We start from the raw sequence: 26516 nt of genomic DNA on the forward strand, positions 1-26516 counted from the left end.
AACTTCTGTCACCTTAGTGATACATTTTGGGATAGTACCTAAAGTTTAAAGCAAAAATTTGGGCACTTTTGAAATTTTCATTTTTGACCAATATCGACAGGTCCGGGGCTTAGGGAATTTCTCATATGCCACAAAACAGTTGAAGCTCCTGTTCAAAAATGATGCTCCGAAATCAGCTTCTGTCACTTTAGTGATACATTTTGGGATAGTACCAAATGTTTAAAGCAGAAATTGGGGCACTTTTGAAATTTACATTTTTGACCAAAATCGACAGGTCTGGGGCTTAGGGAATTTCTCATATGCCACAAAACGGTTGATGCTCCTGTTCAAAAATGATGCTCCGAAGTCAACTTCTGTCACCTTAGTGATACATTTTGGGATAGTACGTAAAGTTTAAAGCAGAAATTGGGGCACTTTTGAAATTTTCATTTTTGACCAAAATTGACAGTCCGGGGCTAGGGAATTTCTCATATGTCTCAAAATGGTTGAAGCTCTTGTTCAAAAATGATGCTCCGAAATTAACTTCTGTCACCTTAGTGATACATTTTGGGATAGTACCAAAAGTTTTAAGCAGAAATTGGGGCACTTTTAAATTTACATTTTTGACCAAAATCGACAGGTCCAGGGATTAGGGAATTTCTCATATGCCACAAAATGGTTGAAGCTCCTGTTCAAAAATGATGCTCCGAAATCAACTTCTGTCACCTTAGTGATACATTTTGGGATAGTACCTAAAGTTTAAAGCAGAAATTGGGGCACTTTTGAAATTTTCATTTTTGACCAATATCGACAGGTCCGGGGCTTAGGGAATTTCTCATATGCCACAAAACAGTTGAAGCTCCTGTTCAAAAATGATGCTCCGAAATCAGCTTCTGTCACTTTAGTGATACATTTTGGGATAGTACCAAATGTTTAAAGCAGAAATTGGGGCACTTTTGAAATTTACATTTTTGACCAAAATCGACAGGTCTGGGGCTTAGGGAATTTCTCATATGCCACAAAACGGTTGAAGCTCCTGTTCAAAAATGATGCTCCGAAGTCAACTTCTGTCACCTTAGTGATACATTTTGGGATAGTACCTAAAGTTTAAAGCAGAAATTTGGGCACTTTTGAAATTTTCATTTATGACAAAAATCGACAGGTCCGGGGCTTAGGGAATTTCTCATATGTCACAAAACGGTTGAAGCTCCTGTTCAAAAATGATGCTCCGAAATCAACTTCTGTCACCTTAGATATACATTTTGGGATAGTACCTAAAGTTTAAAGCAGAAATTGGGGCACTTTTAAATTTACATTTTTGACCAAAATCGACAGGTCCGGGGATTAGGGAATTTCTCATATGCCACAAAATGGTTGATGCTCCTGTTCAAAAATGATGCTCCGAAATCAACTTCTGTCACCTTAGTGATACATTTTGGGATAGTACCAAATGTTTGAAGCAGAAATTGGGGCACTTTTGAAATTTACATTTTTGACCAAAATCGACAGGTCCGGGGCTTAGGGAATTTCTCATTTGTCACAAAACGGTTGAAGCTCCTGTTCAAAAATGGTGCTCCGAAATCAACTTCTGTCACCTTAGTGATACATTTTGGGATAGTACCTAAAGTTTAAAGCAGAAATTGGGGCACTTTTGAAATTTTTATTTTTGACCAAAATCGACAGGTCCGGGGCTTAGGGAATTTCTCATATGCCACAAAACGGTTGAAGCTCCTGTTCAAAAATGATGCTCTGAAATCAGCTTCTGTCACCTTAGTGATACATTTTGGGATAGTACCAAATGTTTAAAGCAGAAATTGGGGCACTTTTGAAATTTACATTTTTGACCAAAATCGACAGGTCAGGGGCTTAGGGAATTTCTCATATGCCACAAAACGGTTGAAGCTCCTGTTCAAAAATGATGCTCTGAAATCAGCTTCTGTCACCTTAGTGATACATTTTGGGATAGTACCAAATGTTTAAAGCAGAAATTGGGGCACTTTTGAAATTTACATTTTTGACCAATATCGACAGGTCCGGGGCTTAGGGAATTTATCATATGTCACAAAACGGTTGAAGCTCCTGTTCAAAAATGATGCTCCGAAATCAACTTCTGTCACCTTAGTGATACATTTTGGGATAGTACCTAAAGTTTAAAGCAGAAATTGGGGCACTTTTGAAATTTTCATTTTTGACCAAAATCGACAGGTCCGGGGTTTAGGGAATTTATCATATGTCACAAAACGGTTGAAGCTCCTGTTCAAAAATGATGCTCCGAAGTCAACTTCTGTCACCTTAGTGATACATTTTGGGATAGTACGTAAAGTTTAAAGCAGAAATTGGGGCACTTTTGAAATTTTCATTTTTGACCAAAATTGACAGGTCCAGGGATTAGGGAATTTCTCATATGCCACAAAATGGTTGAAGCTCCTGTTCAAAAATGATGCTCCGAAATCAACTTCTGTCACCTTAGTGATACATTTTGGGATAGTACCTAAAGTTTAAAGCAGAAATTGGGGCACTTTTGAAATTTTCATTTTTAACCAAAATCGACAGGTCCGGGGCTTAGGGAATTTCTCATATGCCACAAAACGGTTGAAGCTCCTGTTAAAAAATGATGCTCCAAAATCAGCTTCTGTCACCTTAGTGATACATTTTGGGATATTACCAAATGTTTAAAGCAGAAATTGGGGCACTTTTGAAATTTTCATTTTTGACCAAAATCGACAGGTCCGGGGCTTAGGGATTTTCTCATATGCCACAAAATGGTTGAAGCTCCTGTTCAAAAATGATGCTCTGAAATCAACTTCTGTCACCTTAGTGATACATTTTGGGATAGTAACTAAAGTTTAAAGCAGAAATTGGGGCACTTTTGAAATTTTCATTTTTGACCAAAATCGACAGGTCCGGGGCTTAGGGAATTTCTCATATGCCACAAAACGGTTGAAGCTCCTGTTCAAAAATGATGCTCCGAAATCAACTTCTGTCACCTTAGTGATACATTTTGGGATAGTACCTAAAGTTTAAAGCAGAAATTGGGGCACTTTTGAAATTTTCATTTTTGACCAAAATCGACAGGTCCGGGGTTTAGGGAATTTATCATATGTCACAAAACGGTTGAAGCTCCTGTTCAAAAATGATGCTCCGAAGTCAACTTCTGTCACCTTAGTGATACATTTTGGGATAGTACGTAAAGTTTAAAGCAGAAATTGGGGCACTTTTGACATTTTCATTTTTGACCAAAATTGACAGGTCCAGGGATTAGGGAATTTCTCATATGCCACAAAATGGTTGAAGCTCCTGTTCAAAAATGATGCTCCGAAATCAACTTCTGTCACCTTAGTGATACATTTTGGGATAGTACCTAAAGTTTAAAGCAGAAATTGGGGCACTTTTGAAATTTTAATTTTTGACCAAAATCGACAGGTCCGTGGCTTAGGGAATTTCTCATATGCCACAAAATAGTTGAAGCTCCTGTTCAAAAATGATGCTCCGAAATCAACTTCTGTCACCTTAGTGATACATTTTGGGATAGTACCTAAAGTTTAAAGCAGAAATTGGGGCACTTTTGAAATTTTCATTTTTAACCAAAATCGACAGGTCCGGGGCTTAGGGAATTTCTCATATGCCACAAAACGGTTGAAGCTCCTGTTAAAAAATGATGCTCCAAAATCAGCTTCTGTCACCTTAGTGATACATTTTGGGATATTACCAAATGTTTAAAGCAGAAATTGGGGCACTTTTGAAATTTTCATTTTTGACCAAAATCGACAGGTCCGGGGCTTAGGGATTTTCTCATATGCCACAAAATGGTTGAAGCTCCTGTTCAAAAATGATGCTCTGAAATCAACTTCTGTCACCTTAGTGATACATTTTGGGATAGTAACTAAAGTTTAAAGCAGAAATTGGGGCACTTTTGAAATTTTCATTTTTGACCAAAATCGACAGGTCCGGGGCTTAGGGAATTTCTCATATGCCACAAAACGGTTGAAGCTCCTGTTCAAAAATGATGCTCCGAAATCAACTTCTGTCACATTAGTGATACATTTTGGGATAGTACCTAAAGTTTAAAGCAGAAATTGGGGCACTTTTGAAATTTTCATTTTTGACCAAAATCGACAGGTCCGGGGCTTAGGGAATTTCTCATATGCCACAAAACGGTTGAAGCTCCTGTTCAAAAATGATGCTCCGAAATCAACTTCTGTCACATTAGTGATACATTTTGGGATAGTACCTAAAGTTTAAAGCAGAAATTGGGGCACTTTTGAAATTTTCATTTTTGACCAAAATCGACAGGTCCGGGGCTTAGGGAATTGCTCATATGCCACAAAACGGTTGAAGCTCCTGTTCAAAAATGATGCTCCGAAATCAACTTCTGTCACCTTAGTGATACATTTTGGGATAGTACCTAAAGTTTAAAGCAGAAATTGGGGCACTTTTGAAATTTTCATTTTTGACCAAAATCGACAGGTCCGGGGCTTAGGGAATTTCTCATATGCCACAAAACAGTTGAAGCTCCTGTTCAAAAATGATGCTCCGAAATCAACTTCTGTCACATTAGTGATACATTTTGGGATAGTACCTAAAGTTTAAAGCAGAAATTGGGGCACTTTTGAAATTTTCATTTTTGACCAAAATCGACAGGTCCGGGGCTTAGGGAATTGCTCATATGCCACAAAACGGTTGAAGCTCCTGTTCAAAAATGATGCTCTGAAATCAACTTCTGTCACCTTAGTGATACATTTTGGGATAGTAACTAAAGTTTAAAGCAGAAATTGGGGCACTTTTGAAATTTTCATTTTTGACCAAAATCGACAGGTCCGGGGCTTAGGGAATTTCTCATATGCCACAAAACGGTTGAAGCTCCTGTTCAAAAATGATGCTCCGAAATCAACTTCTGTCACATTAGTGATACATTTTGGGATAGTACCTAAAGTTTAAAGCAGAAATTGGGGCACTTTTGAAATTTTCATTTTTGACCAAAATCGACAGGTCCGGGGCTTAGGGAATTTCTCATATGCCACAAAACGGTTGAAGCTCCTGTTCAAAAATGATGCTCCGAAATCAACTTCTGTCACATTAGTGATACATTTTGGGATAGTACCTAAAGTTTAAAGCAGAAATTGGGGCACTTTTGAAATTTTCATTTTTGACCAAAATCGACAGGTCCGGGGCTTAGGGAATTGCTCATATGCCACAAAACGGTTGAAGCTCCTGTTCAAAAATGATGCTCCGAAATCAACTTCTGTCACCTTAGTGATACATTTTGGGATAGTACCTAAAGTTTAAAGCAGAAATTGGGGCACTTTTGAAATTTTCATTTTTGACCAAAATCGACAGGTCCGGGGCTTAGGGAATTTCTCATATGCCACAAAACAGTTGAAGCTCCTGTTCAAAAATGATGCTCCGAAATCAACTTCTGTCACATTAGTGATACATTTTGGGATAGTACGTAAAGTTTAAAGCAGAAATTGGGGCACTTTTGAAATTTTCATTTTTGACCAAAATTGACAGTCCGGGGCTAGGGAATTTCTCATATGTCTCAAAATGGTTGAAGCTCTTGTTCAAAAATGATGCTCCGAAATTAACTTCTGTCACCTTAGTGATACATTTTGGGATAGTACCAAAAGTTTTAAGCAGAAATTGGGGCACTTTTAAATTTAAATTTTTGACCAAAATCGACAGGTCCAGGGATTAGGGAATTTCTCATATGCCACAAAATGGTTGAAGCTCCTGTTCAAAAATGATGCTCCGAAATCAACTTCTGTCACCTTAGTGATACATTTTGGGATAGTACCTAAAGTTTAAAGCAGAAATTGGGGCACTTTTGAAATTTTCATTTTTGACCAATATCGACAGGTCCGGGGCTTAGGGAATTTCTCATATGCCACAAAACAGTTGAAGCTCCTGTTCAAAAATGATGCTCCGAAATCAGCTTCTGTCACTTTAGTGATACATTTTGGGATAGTACCAAATGTTTAAAGCAGAAATTGGGGCACTTTTGAAATTTACATTTTTGACCAAAATCGACAGGTCCGGGGCTTAGGGGTTTTCTCATATGCCACAAAATGGTTGAAGCTCCTGTTCAAAAATGATGCTCCGAAATCAACTTCTGTCACCTTAGTGATACATTTTGGGATAGTACGTAAAGTTTAAAGCAGAAATTGGGGCACTTTTGAAATTTTCATTTTTGACCAAAATTGACAGGTCCAGGGATTAGGGAATTTCTCATATGCCACAAAATGGTTGAAGCTCCTGTTCAAAAATGATGCTCCGAAATCAACTTCTGTCACCTTAGTGATACATTTTGGGATAGTACCTAAAGTTTAAAGCAGAAATTGGGGCACTTTTGAAATTTTAATTTTTGACCAAAATCGACAGGTCCGTGGCTTAGGGAATTTCTCATATGCCACAAAATAGTTGAAGCTCCTGTTCAAAAATGATGCTCCGAAATCAACTTCTGTCACCTTAGTGATACATTTTGGGATAGTACCTAAAGTTTAAAGCAGAAATTGGGGCACTTTTGAAATTTTCATTTTTAACCAAAATCGACAGGTCCGGGGCTTAGGGAATTTCTCATATGCCACAAAACGGTTGAAGCTCCTGTTAAAAAATGATGCTCCAAAATCAGCTTCTGTCACCTTAGTGATACATTTTGGGATATTACCAAATGTTTAAAGCAGAAATTGGGGCACTTTTGAAATTTTCATTTTTGACCAAAATCGACAGGTCCGGGGCTTAGGGATTTTCTCATATGCCACAAAATGGTTGAAGCTCCTGTTCAAAAATGATGCTCTGAAATCAACTTCTGTCACCTTAGTGATACATTTTGGGATAGTAACTAAAGTTTAAAGCAGAAATTGGGGCACTTTTGAAATTTTCATTTTTGACCAAAATCGACAGGTCCGGGGCTTAGGGAATTTCTCATATGCCACAAAACGGTTGAAGCTCCTGTTCAAAAATGATGCTCCGAAATCAACTTCTGTCACATTAGTGATACATTTTGGGATAGTACCTAAAGTTTAAAGCAGAAATTGGGGCACTTTTGAAATTTTCATTTTTGACCAAAATCGACAGGTCCGGGGCTTAGGGAATTTCTCATATGCCACAAAACGGTTGAAGCTCCTGTTCAAAAATGATGCTCCGAAATCAACTTCTGTCACATTAGTGATACATTTTGGGATAGTACCTAAAGTTTAAAGCAGAAATTGGGGCACTTTTGAAATTTTCATTTTTGACCAAAATCGACAGGTCCGGGGCTTAGGGAATTGCTCATATGCCACAAAACGGTTGAAGCTCCTGTTCAAAAATGATGCTCCGAAATCAACTTCTGTCACCTTAGTGATACATTTTGGGATAGTACCTAAAGTTTAAAGCAGAAATTGGGGCACTTTTGAAATTTTCATTTTTGACCAAAATCGACAGGTCCGGGGCTTAGGGAATTTCTCATATGCCACAAAACGGTTGAAGCTCCTGTTCAAAAATGATGCTCCGAAATCAACTTCTGTCACATTAGTGATACATTTTGGGATAGTACCTAAAGTTTAAAGCAGAAATTGGGGCACTTTTGAAATTTTCATTTTTGACCAAAATCGACAGGTCCGGGGCTTAGGGAATTTCTCATATGCCACAAAACGGTTGAAGCTCCTGTTCAAAAATGATGCTCCGAAATCAACTTCTGTCACATTAGTGATACATTTTGGGATAGTACCTAAAGTTTAAAGCAGAAATTGGGGCACTTTTGAAATTTTCATTTTTGACCAAAATCGACAGGTCCGGGGCTTAGGGAATTGCTCATATGCCACAAAACGGTTGAAGCTCCTGTTCAAAAATGATGCTCCGAAATCAACTTCTGTCACCTTAGTGATACATTTTGGGATAGTACCTAAAGTTTAAAGCAGAAATTGGGGCACTTTTGAAATTTTCATTTTTGACCAAAATCGACAGGTCCGGGGCTTAGGGAATTTCTCATATGCCACAAAACAGTTGAAGCTCCTGTTCAAAAATGATGCTCCGAAATCAACTTCTGTCACATTAGTGATACATTTTGGGATAGTACCTAAAGTTTAAAGCAGAAATTGGGGCACTTTTGAAATTTTCATTTTTGACCAAAATCGACAGGTCCGGGGCTTAGGGAATTGCTCATATGCCACAAAACGGTTGAAGCTCCTGTTCAAAAATGATGCTCTGAAATCAACTTCTGTCACCTTAGTGATACATTTTGGGATAGTAACTAAAGTTTAAAGCAGAAATTGGGGCACTTTTGAAATTTTCATTTTTGACCAAAATCGACAGGTCCGGGGCTTAGGGAATTTCTCATATGCCACAAAACGGTTGAAGCTCCTGTTCAAAAATGATGCTCCGAAATCAACTTCTGTCACATTAGTGATACATTTTGGGATAGTACCTAAAGTTTAAAGCAGAAATTGGGGCACTTTTGAAATTTTCATTTTTGACCAAAATCGACAGGTCCGGGGCTTAGGGAATTTCTCATATGCCACAAAACGGTTGAAGCTCCTGTTCAAAAATGATGCTCCGAAATCAACTTCTGTCACATTAGTGATACATTTTGGGATAGTACCTAAAGTTTAAAGCAGAAATTGGGGCACTTTTGAAATTTTCATTTTTGACCAAAATCGACAGGTCCGGGGCTTAGGGAATTGCTCATATGCCACAAAACGGTTGAAGCTCCTGTTCAAAAATGATGCTCCGAAATCAACTTCTGTCACCTTAGTGATACATTTTGGGATAGTACCTAAAGTTTAAAGCAGAAATTGGGGCACTTTTGAAATTTTCATTTTTGACCAAAATCGACAGGTCCGGGGCTTAGGGAATTTCTCATATGCCACAAAACAGTTGAAGCTCCTGTTCAAAAATGATGCTCCGAAATCAACTTCTGTCACATTAGTGATACATTTTGGGATAGTACCTAAAGTTTAAAGCAGAAATTGGGGCACTTTTGAAATTTTCATTTTTGACCAAAATCGACAGGTCCGGGGCTTAGGGAATTGCTCATATGCCACAAAACGGTTGAAGCTCCTGTTCAAAAATGATGCTCCGAAATCAACTTCTGTCACCTTAGTGATACATTTTGGGATAGTACCTAAAGTTTAAAGCAAAAATTTGGGCACTTTTGAAATTTTCATTTTTGACCAATATCGACAGGTCCGGGGCTTAGGGAATTTCTCATATGCCACAAAACAGTTGAAGCTCCTGTTCAAAAATGATGCTCCGAAATCAGCTTCTGTCACTTTAGTGATACATTTTGGGATAGTACCAAATGTTTAAAGCAGAAATTGGGGCACTTTTGAAATTTACATTTTTGACCAAAATCGACAGGTCTGGGGCTTAGGGAATTTCTCATATGCCACAAAACGGTTGATGCTCCTGTTCAAAAATGATGCTCCGAAGTCAACTTCTGTCACCTTAGTGATACATTTTGGGATAGTACGTAAAGTTTAAAGCAGAAATTGGGGCACTTTTGAAATTTTCATTTTTGACCAAAATTGACAGTCCGGGGCTAGGGAATTTCTCATATGTCTCAAAATGGTTGAAGCTCTTGTTCAAAAATGATGCTCCGAAATTAACTTCTGTCACCTTAGTGATACATTTTGGGATAGTACCAAAAGTTTTAAGCAGAAATTGGGGCACTTTTAAATTTAAATTTTTGACCAAAATCGACAGGTCCAGGGATTAGGGAATTTCTCATATGCCACAAAATGGTTGAAGCTCCTGTTCAAAAATGATGCTCCGAAATCAACTTCTGTCACCTTAGTGATACATTTTGGGATAGTACCTAAAGTTTAAAGCAGAAATTGGGGCACTTTTGAAATTTTCATTTTTGACCAATATCGACAGGTCCGGGGCTTAGGGAATTTCTCATATGCCACAAAACAGTTGAAGCTCCTGTTCAAAAATGATGCTCCGAAATCAGCTTCTGTCACTTTAGTGATACATTTTGGGATAGTACCAAATGTTTAAAGCAGAAATTGGGGCACTTTTGAAATTTACATTTTTGACCAAAATCGACAGGTCCGGGGCTTAGGGGTTTTCTCATATGCCACAAAATGGTTGAAGCTCCTGTTCAAAAATGATGCTCCGAAATCAACTTCTGTCACCTTAGTGATACATTTTGGGATAGTACCTAAAGTTTAAAGCAGAAATTGGGGCACTTTTGAAATTTACATTTTTGACCAAAATCGAAAGGTCCGGGGCTTAGGGAATTTCTCATATGCCACAAAATAGTTGAAGCTCCTGTTCAAAAATGATGCTCCGAAATCAACTTCTGTCACCTTAGTGATATATTTTGGGATAGTACCTAAAGTTTAAAGCAGAAATTGGGGCACTTTTGAAATTTTCATTTTTGACCAAAATCGACAGGTCCGGGGCTTAGGGAATTTCTCATATGCCACAAAACGGTTGAAGCTCCTGTTCAAAAATGATGCTCCGAAATCAACTTCTGTCACCTTAGTGATACATTTTGGGATAGTACCTAAAGTTTAAAGCAGAAATTGGGGCACTTTTGAAATTTTCATTTTTGACCAAAATCGACAGGTCCGGGGCTTAGGGATTTTCTCATATGCCACAAAATGGTTGAAGCTCCTGTTCAAAAATGATGCTCCGAAATCAACTTCTGTCACCTTAGTGATACATTTTGGGATAGTAACTAAAGTTTAAAGCAGAAATTGGGGCACTTTTGAAATTTTCATTTTTGACCAAAATCGACAGGTCCGGGGCTTAGGGAATTTCTCATTTGTCACAAAACGGTTGAAGCTCCTGTTCAAAAATGATGCTCCGAAATCAACTTCTGTCACCTTAGTGATACATTTTGGGATAGTACCTAAAGTTTAAAGCAGAAATTGGGGCACTTTTGAAATTTTCATTTTTGACCAAAATCGACAGGTCCGGGGCTTAGGGAATTTCTCATATGCCACAAAACGGTTAAAGCTCCTGTTCAAAAATGATGCTCCGAAATCAACTTCTGTCACATTAGTGATACATTTTGGGATAGTACCTAAAGTTTAAAGCAGAAATTGGGGCACTTTTGAAATTTTCATTATTGACCAAAATCGACAGGTCCGGGGCTTAGGGAATTTCTCATATGCCACAAAACAGTTTAAGCTCCTGTTCAAAAATGATGCTCCGAAATCAGCTTCTGTCACCTTAGTGATACATTTTGGGATAGTACCAAATGTTTAAAGCAGAAATTGGGGCACTTTTGAAATTTACATTTTTGACCAAAATCGACAGGTCTGGGGCTTAGGGAATTTCTCATATGCCACAAAACGGTTGAAGCTCCTGTTCAAAAATGATGCTCCGAAGTCAACTTCTGTCACCTTAGTGATACATTTTGGGATAGTACCTAAAGTTTAAAGCAGAAATTTGGGCACTTTTGAAATTTTCATTTATGACAAAAATCGACAGGTCCGGGGCTTAGGGAATTTCTCATATGTCACAAAACGGTTGAAGCTCCTGTTCAAAAATGATGCTCCGAAATCAACTTCTGTCACCTTAGATATACATTTTGGGATAGTACCTAAAGTTTAAAGCAGAAATTGGGGCACTTTTAAATTTACATTTTTGACCAAAATCGACAGGTCCGGGGATTAGGGAATTTCTCATATGCCACAAAACAGTTGAAGCTCCTGTTCAAAAATGATGCTCCGAAATCAGCTTCTGTCACTTTAGTGATACATTTTGGGATAGTACCAAATGTTTAAAGCAGAAATTGGGGCACTTTTGAAATTTACATTTTTGACCAAAATCGACAGGTCCGGGGCTTAGGGGTTTTCTCATATGCCACAAAATGGTTGAAGCTCCTGTTCAAAAATGATGCTCCGAAATCAACTTCTGTCACCTTAGTGATACATTTTGGGATAGTACCTAAAGTTTAAAGCAGAAATTGGGGCACTTTTGAAATTTACATTTTTGACCAAAATCGAAAGGTCCGGGGCTTAGGGAATTTCTCATATGCCACAAAATAGTTGAAGCTCCTGTTCAAAAATGATGCTCCGAAATCAACTTCTGTCACCTTAGTGATATATTTTGGGATAGTACCTAAAGTTTAAAGCAGAAATTGGGGCACTTTTGAAATTTTCATTTTTGACCAAAATCGACAGGTCCGGGGCTTAGGGAATTTCTCATATGCCACAAAACGGTTGAAGCTCCTGTTCAAAAATGATGCTCCGAAATCAACTTCTGTCACCTTAGTGATACATTTTGGGATAGTACCTAAAGTTTAAAGCAGAAATTGGGGCACTTTTGAAATTTTCATTTTTGACCAAAATCGACAGGTCCGGGGCTTAGGGATTTTCTCATATGCCACAAAATGGTTGAAGCTCCTGTTCAAAAATGATGCTCCGAAATCAACTTCTGTCACCTTAGTGATACATTTTGGGATAGTAACTAAAGTTTAAAGCAGAAATTGGGGCACTTTTGAAATTTTCATTTTTGACCAAAATCAACAGGTCCGGGGCTTAGGGAATTTCTCATTTGTCACAAAACGGTTGAAGCTCCTGTTCAAAAATGATGCTCCGAAATCAACTTCTGTCACCTTAGTGATACATTTTGGGATAGTACCTAAAGTTTAAAGCAGAAATTGGGGCACTTTTGAAATTTTCATTTTTGACCAAAATCGACAGGTCCGGGGCTTAGGGAATTTCTCATATGCCACAAAACGGTTAAAGCTCCTGTTCAAAAATGATGCTCCGAAATCAACTTCTGTCACATTAGTGATACATTTTGGGATAGTACCTAAAGTTTAAAGCAGAAATTGGGGCACTTTTGAAATTTTCATTATTGACCAAAATCGACAGGTCCGGGGCTTAGGGAATTTCTCATATGCCACAAAACAGTTTAAGCTCCTGTTCAAAAATGATGCTCCGAAATCAGCTTCTGTCACCTTAGTGATACATTTTGGGATAGTACCAAATGTTTAAAGCAGAAATTGGGGCACTTTTGAAATTTACATTTTTGACCAAAATCGACAGGTCTGGGGCTTAGGGAATTTCTCATATGCCACAAAACGGTTGAAGCTCCTGTTCAAAAATGATGCTCCGAAGTCAACTTCTGTCACCTTAGTGATACATTTTGGGATAGTACCTAAAGTTTAAAGCAGAAATTTGGGCACTTTTGAAATTTTCATTTATGACAAAAATCGACAGGTCCGGGGCTTAGGGAATTTCTCATATGTCACAAAACGGTTGAAGCTCCTGTTCAAAAATGATGCTCCGAAATCAACTTCTGTCACCTTAGATATACATTTTGGGATAGTACCTAAAGTTTAAAGCAGAAATTGGGGCACTTTTAAATTTACATTTTTGACCAAAATCGACAGGTCCGGGGATTAGGGAATTTCTCATATGCCACAAAATGGTTGATGCTCCTGTTCAAAAATGATGCTCCGAAATCAACTTCTGTCACCTTAGTGATACATTTTGGGATAGTACCAAATGTTTGAAGCAGAAATTGGGGCACTTTTGAAATTTACATTTTTGACCAAAATCGACAGGTCCGGGGCTTAGGGAATTTCTCATTTGTCACAAAACGGTTGAAGCTCCTGTTCAAAAATGATGCTCCGAAATCAACTTCTGTCACCTTAGTGATACATTTTGGGATAGTACCTAAAGTTTAAAGCAGAAATTGGGGCACTTTTGAAATTTTTATTTTTGACCAAAATCGACAGGTCCGGGGCTTAGGGAATTTCTCATATGCCACAAAACGGTTGAAGCTCCTGTTCAAAAATGATGCTCTGAAATCAGCTTCTGTCACCTTAGTGATACATTTTGGGATAGTACCAAATGTTTAAAGCAGAAATTGGGGCACTTTTGAAATTTACATTTTTGACCAAAATCGACAGGTCAGGGGCTTAGGGAATTTCTCATATGCCACAAAACGGTTGAAGCTCCTGTTCAAAAATGATGCTCTGAAATCAGCTTCTGTCACCTTAGTGATACATTTTGGGATAGTACCAAATGTTTAAAGCAGAAATTGGGGCACTTTTGAAATTTACATTTTTGACCAATATCGACAGGTCCGGGGCTTAGGGAATTTATCATATGTCACAAAACGGTTGAAGCTCCTGTTCAAAAATGATGCTCCGAAATCAGCTTCTGTCACCTTAGTGATACATTTTGGGATAGTACCAAATGTTTAAAGCAGAAATTGGGGCACTTTTGAAATTTACATTTTTGACCAAAATCGACAGGTCCAGGGCTTAGGGAATTTATCATATGTCACAAAACGGTTGAAGCTCCTGTTCAAAAATGATGCTCCGAAATCAACTTCTGTCACCTTAGTGATACATTTTGGGATAGTACCTAAAGTTTAAAGCAGAAATTTGGGCACTTTTGAAATTTTCATTTTTGACCAAAATCGACAGGTCCGGGGCTTAGGGAATTTCTCATTTGTCACAAAACGGTTGAAGCTCCTGTTCAAAAATGATGCTCCGAAATCAACTTCTGTCACCTTAGTGATACATTTTGGGTTAGTACCTAAAGTTTAAAGCAGAAATTGGGGCACTTTTGAAATTTTTATTTTTGACCAAAATCGACAGGTCCGGGGCTTAGGGAATTTCTCATATGCCACAAAACGGTTGAAGCTCCTGTTCAAAAATGATGCTCTGAAATCAGCTTCTGTCACCTTAGTGATACATTTTGGGATAGTACCAAATGTTTAAAGCAGAAATTGGGGCACTTTTGAAATTTACATTTTTGACCAAAATCGACAGGTCAGGGGCTTAGGGAATTTCTCATATGCCACAAAACGGTTGAAGCTCCTGTTCAAAAATGATGCTCCGAAATCAACTTCTGTCACCTTAGTGATACATTTTGGGATAGTACCTAAAGTTTAAAGCAGAAATTGGGGCACTTTTGAAATTTTCATTTTTGACCAAAATCGACAGGTCCGGGGTTTAGGGAATTTATCATATGTCACAAAACGGTTGAAGCTCCTGTTCAAAAATGATGCTCCGAAATCAACTTCTGTCACCTTAGTGATACATTTTGGGATAGTACCTAAAGTTTAAAGCAGAAATTTGGGCACTTTTGAAATTTTCATTTTTGACCAAAATCGACAGGTCCGGGGCTTAGGGAATTTCTCATTTGTCACAAAACGGTTGAAGCTCCTGTTCAAAAATGATGCTCCGAAATCAACTTCTGTCACCTTAGTGATACATTTTGGGATAGTACCTAAAGTTTAAAGCAGAAATTGGGGCACTTTTGAAATTTTCATTTTTGACCAAAATCGACAGGTCCGGGGTTTAGGGAATTTATCATATGTCACAAAACGGTTGAAGCTCCTGTTCAAAAATGATGCTCCGAAGTCAACTTCTGTCACCTTAGTGATACATTTTGGGATAGTACGTAAAGTTTAAAGCAGAAATTGGGGCACTTTTGAAATTTTCATTTTTGACCAAAATTGACAGGTCCAGGGATTAGGGAATTTCTCATATGCCACAAAATGGTTGAAGCTCCTGTTCAAAAATGATGCTCCGAAATCAACTTCTGTCACCTTAGTGATACATTTTGGGATAGTACCTAAAGTTTAAAGCAGAAATTGGGGCACTTTTGAAATTTTAATTTTTGACCAAAATCGACAGGTCCGTGGCTTAGGGAATTTCTCATATGCCACAAAATAGTTGAAGCTCCTGTTCAAAAATGATGCTCCGATATCAACTTCTGTCACCTTAGTGGTACATTTTGGGATAGTACCTAAATTTTAAAGCAGAAATTTGGGCACTTTTGAAATTTTAATTTTTGACCAAAATTGACAATTCCGGGGCTTAGGGAATTTCTCATATGCCACAAAACGGTTGAAGCTCCTGTTCAAAAATGATGCTCCGAAATCAACTTCTGTCACCTTAGTGATACATTTAGGGATAGTACCTAAAGTTTAAAGCAGAAATTGGGGCACTTTTGAAATTTACATTTGTGACCAAAATCGACAGGTCCGGGGCTTAGGGAATTTCTCATATGCCACAAAATGGTTGAAGCTCCTGTTCAAAAATGATGCTCCGAAATCAACTTCTGTCACCTTAGTGATACATTTTGGGATAGTACCTAAAGTTTAAAGCAGAAATTGGGGCACTTTTGAAATTTTCATTTTTGACCAAAATCGACAGGTCCGGGGCTTAGGGAATTTCTCATATGCCACAAAACGGTTGAAGCTCCTGTTCAAAAATGATGCTCCGAAATCAACTTCTGTCACCTTAGTGATACATTTTGGGATAGTACCTAAAGTTTAAAGCAGAAATTGGGGCACTTTTGAAATTTTCATTTTTGACCAAAATCGACAGGTCCGGGGCTTAGGGAATTTATCATATGTCACAAAACGGTTGAAGCTCCTGTTCAAAAATGATGCTCCGAAATCAACTTCTGTCACCTTAGTGATACATTTTGGGATAGTACCTAAAGTTTAAAGCAGAAATTGGGGCACTTTTGAAATTTTCATTTTTGACCAAAATCGACAGGTCCGTGGCTTAGGGAATTTCTCATATGCCACAAAATAGTTGAAGCTCCTGTTCAAAAATGATGCTCCGATATCAACTTCTGTCACCTTAGTGGTACATTTTGGGATAGTACCTAAAGTTTAAAGCAGAAATTGGGGCACTTTTGAAATTTACATTTTTGACCAAAATCGACAGGTCCGGGGCTTAGGGAATTTATCATATGTCACAAAACGGTTGAAGCTCCTGTTCAAAAATGATGCTCCGAAATCAACTTCTGTCACCTTAGTGATACATTTTGGGATAGTACCTAAAGTTTAAAGCAGAAATTGGGGCACTTTTGAAATTTTTATTTTTGACCAAAATCGACAGGTCCTGGGCTTAGGGAATTTCTCATATGCCACAAAACGGTTGAAGCTCCTGTTCAAAAATGATGCTCTGAAATCAGCTTCTGTCACCTTAGTGATACATTTTGGGATAGTACCAAATGTTTAAAGCAGAAATTGGGGCACTTTTGAAATTTACATTTTTGACCAAAATCGACAGGTCCGGGGCTTAGGGAATTTCTCATATGCCACAAAACGGTTGAAGCTCCTGTTCAAAAATGATGCTCCGAAATCAACTTCTGTCACCTTAGTGATACATTTTGGGATAGTACCTAAAGTTTAAAGCAGAAATTTGGGCACTTTTGAAATTTTCATTTTTGACCAAAATCGACAGGTCCGGGGCTTAGGGAATTTATCATATGTCACAAAACGGTTGAAGCTCCTGTTCAAAAATGATGCTCCGAAATCAACTTCTGTCACCTTAGTGATACATTTTGGGATAGTACCTAAAGTTTAAAGCAGAAATTGGGGCACTTTTGAAATTTTCATTTTTGACCAAAATCGACAGGTCCGGGGCTTAGGGAATTTCTCATATGCCACAAAACGGTTGAAGCTCCTGTTCAAAACTGATGCTCCGAAATCAACTTCTGTCACCTTAGTGATACATTTTGGGATAGTACCTAAAGTTTAAAGCAGAAATTTGGGCACTTTTGAAATTTTCATTTTTGACCAAAATCGACAGGTTCGGGGCTTAGCGAATTTCTCATATGTCACAAAACGGTTGAAGCTCCTGTTCAAAAATGATGCTCCGAAATCTACTTCTGTCACCTTAGTGATACATTTTGGGATAGTACCTAAAGTTTAAAGCAGAAATTGGGCACTTTTGAAATTTTCATTTTTGACCAAAATCGACAGGTCCGGGGCTTAGGGAATTTCTCATATGCCACAAAACGGTTGAAGCTCCTGTTCAAAAATGATGCTCCGAAATCAACTTCTGTCACCTTAGTGATACATTTTGGGATAGTACCTAAAGTTTAAAGCAGAAATTGGGGCACTTTTGAAATTTTCATTTTTGACCAAAATCGACAGGTCCGGGGCTTAGGGAATTTATCATATGTCACAAAACGGTTGAAGCTCCTGTTCAAAAATGATGCTCCGAAATCAACTTCTGTCACCTTAGTGATACATTTTGGGATAGTACCTAAAGTTTAAAGCAGAAATTTGGGCACTTTTGAAATTTTCATTTTTGACCAAAATCGACAGGGCAGGGGCTTAGGGAATTTCTCATATGTCACAAAACGGTTGAAGCTCCTGTTCAAAAATGATGCTCCGAAATCAACTTCTGTCACCTTAGTGATACATTTTGGGATAGTACCTAAAGTTTAAAGCAGAAATTGGGGCACTTTTGAAATTTTCATTTTTGACCAAAATCGACAGGTCCGGGGCTTAGGGAATTTCTCATATGCCAGAAAACGGTTGAAGCTCCTGTTAAAAAATGATGCTCCAAAATCAGCTTCTGTCACCTTAGTGATACATTTTGGGATATTACCAAATGTTTAAAGCAGAAATTGGGGCACTTTTGAAATTTTCATTTTTGACCAAAATCGACAGGTCCGGGGCTTAGGGAATTTATCATATGTCACAAAACGGTTGAAGCTCCTGTTCAAAAATGATGCTCCGAAATCAACTTCTGTCACCTTAGTGAAACATTTTGGGATAGTACCTAAAGTTTAAAGCAGAAATTGGGGCACTTTTGAAATTTTTATTTTTGACCAAAATCGACAGGTCCGGGGCTTAGGGAATTTCTCATATGCCACAAAACGGTTGAAGCTCCTGTTCAAAAATGATGCTCCGAAATCAACTTCTGTCACATTAGTGATACATTTTGGGATAGTACCTAAAGTTTAAAGCAGAAATTGGGGCACTTTTGAAATTTTCATTATTGACCAAAATCGACAGGTCCGGGGCTTAGGGAATTTCTCATATGCCACAAAACAGTTTAAGCTCCTGTTCAAAAATGATGCTCCGAAATCAGCTTCTGTCACCTTAGTGATACATTTTGGGATAGTACCAAATGTTTAAAGCAGAAATTGGGGCACTTTTGAAATTTACATTTTTGACCAAAATCGACAGGTCTGGGGCTTAGGGAATTTCTCATATGCCACAAAACGGTTGAAGCTCCTGTTCAAATATGATGCTCCGAAGTCAACTTCTGTCACCTTAGTGATACATTTTGGGATAGTACCTAAAGTTTAAAGCAGAAATTTGGGCACTTTTGAAATTTTCATTTATGACAAAAATCGACAGGTCCGGGGCTTAGGGAATTTCTCATATGTCACAAAACGGTTGAAGCTCCTGTTCAAAAATGATGCTCCGAAATCAACTTCTGTCACCTTAGATATACATTTTGGGATAGTACCTAAAGTTTAAAGCAGAAATTGGGGCACTTTTGAAATTTTCATTTTTGACCAAAATCGACAGGTCCGTGACTTAGGGAATTTCTCATAAGCCACAAAATAGTTGAAGCTCCTGTTCAAAAATGATGCTCCGAAATCAACTTCTGTCACCTTAGTGATACATTTTGGGATAGTACCTAAAGTTTAAAGCAGAAATTGGGGCACTTTTGAAATTTTCATTTTTGACCAAAATCGACAGGTCCGTGGCTTAGGGAATTTCTCATATGCCACAAAATAGTTGAAGCTCCAGTTCAAAAATGATGCTCCGATATCAACTTCTGTCACCTTAGTGGTACATTTTGGGATAGTACCTAAAGTTTAAAGCAGAAATTGGGGCACTTTTGAAATTTACATTTTTGACCAAAATCGACAGGTCCGGGGCTTAGGGAATTTATCATATGTCACAAAACGGTTGAAGCTCCTGTTCAAAAATGATGCTCCGAAATCAACTTCTGTCACCTTAGTGATACATTTTGGGATAGTACCTAAAGTTTAAAGCAGAAATTGGGGCACTTTTGAAATTTTTATTTTTGACCAAAATCGACAGGTCCTGGGCTTAGGGAATTTCTCATATGCCACAAAACGGTTGAAGCTCCTGTTCAAAAATGATGCTCTGAAATCAGCTTCTGTCACCTTAGTGATACATTTTGGGATAGTACCAAATGTTTAAAGCAGAAATTGGGGCACTTTTGAAATTTTCATTTTTGACCAAAATCGACAGGTCCGGGGCTTAGGGAATTTCTCATATGTCACAAAACGGTTGAAGCTCCTGTTCAAAAATGATGCTCCGAAATCAACTTCTGTCACCTTAGTGATACATTTTGGGATAGTACCTAAAGTTTAAAGCAGAAATTGGGGCACTTTTGAAATTTTCATTTTTGACCAAAATCGACAGGTCCGGGGCTTAGGGAATTTCTCATATGCCACAAAACGGTTGAAGCTCCTGTTCAAAACTGATGCTCCGAAATCAACTTCTGTCACCTTAGTGATACATTTTGGGATAGTACCTAAAGTTTAAAGCAGAAATTTGGGCACTTTTGAAATTTTCATTTTTGACCAAAATCGACAGGTTCGGGGCTTAGCGAATTTCTCATATGTCACAAAACGGTTGAAGCTCCTGTTCAAAAATGATGCTCCGAAATCTACTTCTGTCACCTTAGTGATACATTTTGGGATAGTACCTAAAGTTTAAAGCAGAAATTGGGCACTTTTGAAATTTTCATTTTTGACCAAAATCGACAGGTCCGGGGCTTAGGGAATTTCTCATATGCCACAAAACGGTTGAAGCTCCTGTTCAAAAATGATGCTCCGAAATCAACTTCTGTCACCTTAGTGATACATTTTGGGATAGTACCTAAAGTTTAAAGCAGAAATTGGGGCACTTTTGAAATTTTCATTTTTGACCAAAATCGACAGGTCCGGGGCTTAGGGAATTTATCATATGTCACAAAACGGTTGAAGCTCCTGCTCAAAAATGATGCTCCGAAATCAACTTCTGTCACCTTAGTGATACATTTTGGGATAGTACCTAAAGTTTAAAGCAGAAATTTGGGCACTTTTGAAATTTTCATTTTTGACCAAAATCGACAGGGCAGGGGCTTAGGGAATTTCTCATATGTCACAAAACGGTTGAAGCTCCTGTTCAAAAATGATGCTCCGAAATCAACTTCTGTCACCTTAGTGATACATTTTGGGATAGTACCTAAAGTTTAAAGCAGAAATTGGGGCACTTTTGAAATTTTCATTTTTGACCAAAATCGACAGGTCCGGGGCTTAGGGAATTTCTCATATGCCAGAAAACGGTTGAAGCTCCTGTTAAAAAATGATGCTCCAAAATCAGCTTCTGTCACCTTAGTGATACATTTTGGGATATTACCAAATGTTTAAAGCAGAAATTGGGGCACTTTTGAAATTTTCATTTTTGACCAAAATCGACAGGTCCGGGGCTTAGGGAATTTATCATATGTCACAAAACGGTTGAAGCTCCTGTTCAAAAATGATGCTCCGAAATCAACTTCTGTCACCTTAGTGAAACATTTTGGGATAGTACCTAAAGTTTAAAGCAGAAATTGGGGCACTTTTGAAATTTTTATTTTTGACCAAAATCGACAGGTCCGGGGCTTAGGGAATTTCTCATATGCCACAAAACGGTTGAAGCTCCTGTTCAAAAATGATGCTCCGAAATCAACTTCTGTCACATTAGTGATACATTTTGGGATAGTACCTAAAGTTTAAAGCAGAAATTGGGGCACTTTTGAAATTTTCATTATTGACCAAAATCGACAGGTCCGGGGCTTAGGGAATTTCTCATATGCCACAAAACAGTTTAAGCTCCTGTTCAAAAATGATGCTCCGAAATCAGCTTCTGTCACCTTAGTGATACATTTTGGGATAGTACCAAATGTTTAAAGCAGAAATTGGGGCACTTTTGAAATTTACATTTTTGACCAAAATCGACAGGTCTGGGGCTTAGGGAATTTCTCATATGCCACAAAACGGTTGAAGCTCCTGTTCAAATATGATGCTCCGAAGTCAACTTCTGTCACCTTAGTGATACATTTTGGGATAGTACCTAAAGTTTAAAGCAGAAATTTGGGCACTTTTGAAATTTTCATTTATGACAAAAATCGACAGGTCCGGGGCTTAGGGAATTTCTCATATGTCACAAAACGGTTGAAGCTCCTGTTCAAAAATGATGCTCCGAAATCAACTTCTGTCACCTTAGTGATACATTTTGGGATAGTACCTAAAGTTTAAAGCAGAAATTGGGGCACTTTTGAAATTTTCATTTTTGACCAAAATCGACAGGTCCGTGACTTAGGGAATTTCTCATAAGCCACAAAATAGTTGAAGCTCCTGTTCAAAAATGATGCTCCGAAATCAACTTCTGTCACCTTAGTGATACATTTTGGGATAGTACCTAAAGTTTAAAGCAGAAATTGGGGCACTTTTGAAATTTTCATTTTTGACCAAAATCGACAGGTCCGTGGCTTAGGGAATTTCTCATATGCCACAAAATAGTTGAAGCTCCTGTTCAAAAATGATGCTCCGATATCAACTTCTGTCACCTTAGTGGTACATTTTGGGATAGTACCTAAAGTTTAAAGCAGAAATTGGGGCACTTTTGAAATTTACATTTTTGACCAAAATCGACAGGTCCGGGGCTTAGGGAATTTATCATATGTCACAAAACGGTTGAAGCTCCTGTTCAAAAATGATGCTCCGAAATCAACTTCTGTCACCTTAGTGATACATTTTGGGATAGTACCTAAAGTTTAAAGCAGAAATTGGGGCACTTTTGAAATTTTTATTTTTGACCAAAATCGACAGGTCCTGGGCTTAGGGAATTTCTCATATGCCACAAAACGGTTGAAGCTCCTGTTCAAAAATGATGCTCTGAAATCAGCTTCTGTCACCTTAGTGATACATTTTGGGATAGTACCAAATGTTTAAAGCAGAAATTGGGGCACTTTTGAAATTTACATTTTTGACCAAAATCGACAGGTCCGGGGCTTAGGGAATTTCTCATATGCCACAAAACGGTTGAAGCTCCTGTTCAAAAATGATGCTCCGAAATCAACTTCTGTCACCTTAGTGATACATTTTGGGATAGTACCTAAAGTTTAAAGCAGAAATTTGGGCACTTTTGAAATTTTCATTTTTGACCAAAATCGACAGGTCCGGGGCTTAGGGAATTTCTCATATGTCACAAAACGGTTGAAGCTCCTGTTCAAAAATGATGCTCCGAAATCAACTTCTGTCACCTTAGTGATACATTTTGGGATAGTACCTAAAGTTTAAAGCAGAAATTTGGGCACTTTTGAAATTTTCATTTTTGACCAAAATCGACAGGTTCGGGGCTTAGCGAATTTCTCATATGTCACAAAACGGTTGAAGCTCCTGTTCAAAAATGATGCTCCGAAATCTACTTCTGTCACCTTAGTGATACATTTTGGGATAGTACCTAAAGTTTAAAGCAGAAATTTGGGCACTTTTGAAATTTTCATTTTTGACCAAAATCGACAGGGCAGGGGCTTAGGGAATTTCTCATATGTCACAAAACGGTTGAAGCTCCTGTTCAAAAATGATGCTCCGAAATCAACTTCTGTCACCTTAGTGATACATTTTGGGATAGTACCTAAAGTTTAAAGCAGAAATTGGGGCACTTTTGAAATTTTCATTTTTGACCAAAATCGACAGGTCCGGGGCTTAGGGAATTTCTCATATGCCAGAAAACGGTTGAAGCTCCTGTTAAAAAATGATGCTCCAAAATCAGCTTCTGTCACCTTAGTGATACATTTTGGGATATTACCAAATGTTTAAAGCAGAAATTGGGGCACTTTTGAAATTTTCATTTTTGACCAAAATCGACAGGTCCGGGGCTTAGGGAATTTATCATATGTCACAAAACGGTTGAAGCTCCTGTTCAAAAATGATGCTCCGAAATCAACTTCTGTCACCTTAGTGAAACATTTTGGGATAGTACCTAAAGTTTAAAGCAGAAATTGGGGCACTTTTGAAATTTTTATTTTTGACCAAAATCGACAGGTCCGGGGCTTAGGGAATTTCTCATATGCCACAAAACGGTTGAAGCTCCTGTTCAAAAATGATGCTCCGAAATCAACTTCTGTCACATTAGTGATACATTTTGGGATAGTACCTAAAGTTTAAAGCAGAAATTGGGGCACTTTTGAAATTTTCATTATTGACCAAAATCGACAGGTCCGGGGCTTAGGGAATTTCTCATATGCCACAAAACAGTTTAAGCTCCTGTTCAAAAATGATGCTCCGAAATCAGCTTCTGTCACCTTAGTGATACATTTTGGGATAGTACCAAATGTTTAAAGCAGAAATTGGGGCACTTTTGAAATTTACATTTTTGACCAAAATCGACAGGTCTGGGGCTTAGGGAATTTCTCATATGCCACAAAACGGTTGAAGCTCCTGTTCAAATATGATGCTCCGAAGTCAACTTCTGTCACCTTAGTGATACATTTTGGGATAGTACCTAAAGTTTAAAGCAGAAATTTGGGCACTTTTGAAATTTTCATTTATGACAAAAATCGACAGGTCTGGGGCTTAGGGAATTTCTCATATGTCACAAAACGGTTGAAGCTCCTGTTCAAAAATGATGCTCCGAAATCAACTTCTGTCACCTTAGATATACATTTTGGGATAGTACCTAAAGTTTAAAGCAGAAATTGGGGCACTTTTGAAATTTTCATTTTTGACCAATATCGACAGGTCCGGGGCTTAGGGAATTTATCATATGTCACAAAACGGTTGAAGCTCCTGTTCAAAAATGATGCTCCAAAATCAACTTCTGTCACCTTAGTGATACATTTTGGGATAGTACCAAATGTTTAAAGCAGAAATTGGGGCACTTTTGAAATTTACATTTTTGACCAAAATCGACAGGTCCAGGGCTTAGGGAATTTATCATATGTCACAAAACGGTTGAAGCTCCTGTTCAAAAATGATGCTCCGAAATCAACTTCTGTCACCTTAGTGATACATTTTGGGATAGTACCTAAAGTTTAAAGCAGAAATTGGGGCACTTTTGAAATTTTTATTTTTGACCAAAATCGACAGGTCCGGGGCTTAGGGAATTTCTCATTTGTCACAAAACGGTTGAAGCTCCTGTTCAAAAATGATGATCCGAAATCAACTTCTGTCACCTTAGTGATACATTTTGGGATAGTACCTAAAGTTTAAAGCAGAAATTTGGGCACTTTTGAAATTTTCATTTTTGACCAAAATCGACAGGTCCGGGGCTTAGGGAATTTCTCATTTGTCACAAAATGGTTGATGCTCCTGTTCAAAAATGATGCTCCGAAATCAACTTCTGTCACCTTAGTGATACATTTTGGGATAGTACCTAAAGTTTAAAGCAGAAATTGGGGCACTTTTGAAATTTTCATTTTTGACCAATATCGACAGGTCCGGGGCTTAGGGAATTTATCATATGTCACAAAACGGTTGAAGCTCCTGTACAAAAATGATGCTCCAAAATCAACTTCTGTCACCTTAGTGATACATTTTGGGATAGTACCAAATGTTTAAAGCAGAAATTGGGGCACTTTTGAAATTTACATTTTTGACCAAAATCAACAGGTCCAGGGCTTAGGGAATTTATCATATGTCACAAAACGGTTGAAGCTCCTGTTCAAAAATGATGCTCCGAAATCAACTTCTGTCACCTTAGTGATACATTTTGGGATAGTACCTAAAGTTTAAAGCAGAAATTGGGGCACTTTTGAAATTTTTATTTTTGACCAAAATCGACATGTCCGGGGCTTAGGGAATTTCTCATATGCCACAAAACGGTTGAAGCTCCTGTTCAAAAATGATGCTCTGAAATCAGCTTCTGTCACCTTAGTGATACATTTTGGGATAGTACCAAATGTTTAAAGCAGAAATTGGGGCACTTTTGAAATTTACATTTTTAACCAAAATCGACAGGTCAGGGGCTTAGGGAATTTCTCATATGCCACAAAACGGTTGAAGCTCCTGTTCAAAAATGATGCTCCGAAATCAACTTCTGTCACCTTAGTGATACATTTTGGGTTAGTACCTAAAGTTTAAAGCAGAAATTGGGGCACTTTTGAAATTTTCATTTTTGACCAAAATCGACAGGTCCGGGGTTTAGGGAATTTATCATATGTCACAAAACGGTTGAAGCTCCTGTTCAAAAATGATGCTCCGAAGTCAACTTCTGTCACCTTAGTGATACATTTTGGGATAGTACGTAAAGTTTAAAGCAGAAATTGGGGCACTTTTGAAATTTTCATTTTTGACCAAAATTGACAGGTCCAGGGATTAGGGAATTTCTCATATGCCACAAAATGGTTGAAGCTCCTGTTCAAAAATGATGCTCCGAAATCAACTTCTGTCACCTTAGTGATACATTTTGGGATAGTACCTAAAGTTTAAAGCAGAAATTGGGGCACTTTTGAAATTTTAATTTTTGACCAAAATCGACAGGTCCGTGGCTTAGGGAATTTCTCATATGCCACAAAATAGTTGAAGCTCCTGTTCAAAAATGATGCTCCGATATCAACTTCTGTCACCTTAGTGGTACATTTTGGGATAGTACCTAAAGTTTAAAGCAGAAATTGGGGCACTTTTGAAATTTACATTTTTGACCAAAATCGACAGGTCCGGGGCTTAGGGAATTTCTCATATGCCACAAAACGGTTGAAGCTCCTGTTCAAAACTGATGCTCTGAAATCAACTTCTGTCACCTTAGTGATACATTTTGGGATAGTACCTAAAGTTTAAAGCAGAAATTGGGGCACTTTTGAAATTTTCATT

Source organism: Pseudophryne corroboree, chromosome 10 (genome assembly GCF_028390025.1).
Source record: "Pseudophryne corroboree isolate aPseCor3 chromosome 10, aPseCor3.hap2, whole genome shotgun sequence".
In the NCBI taxonomy this organism is placed as follows: domain Eukaryota; kingdom Metazoa; phylum Chordata; class Amphibia; order Anura; family Myobatrachidae; genus Pseudophryne; species Pseudophryne corroboree.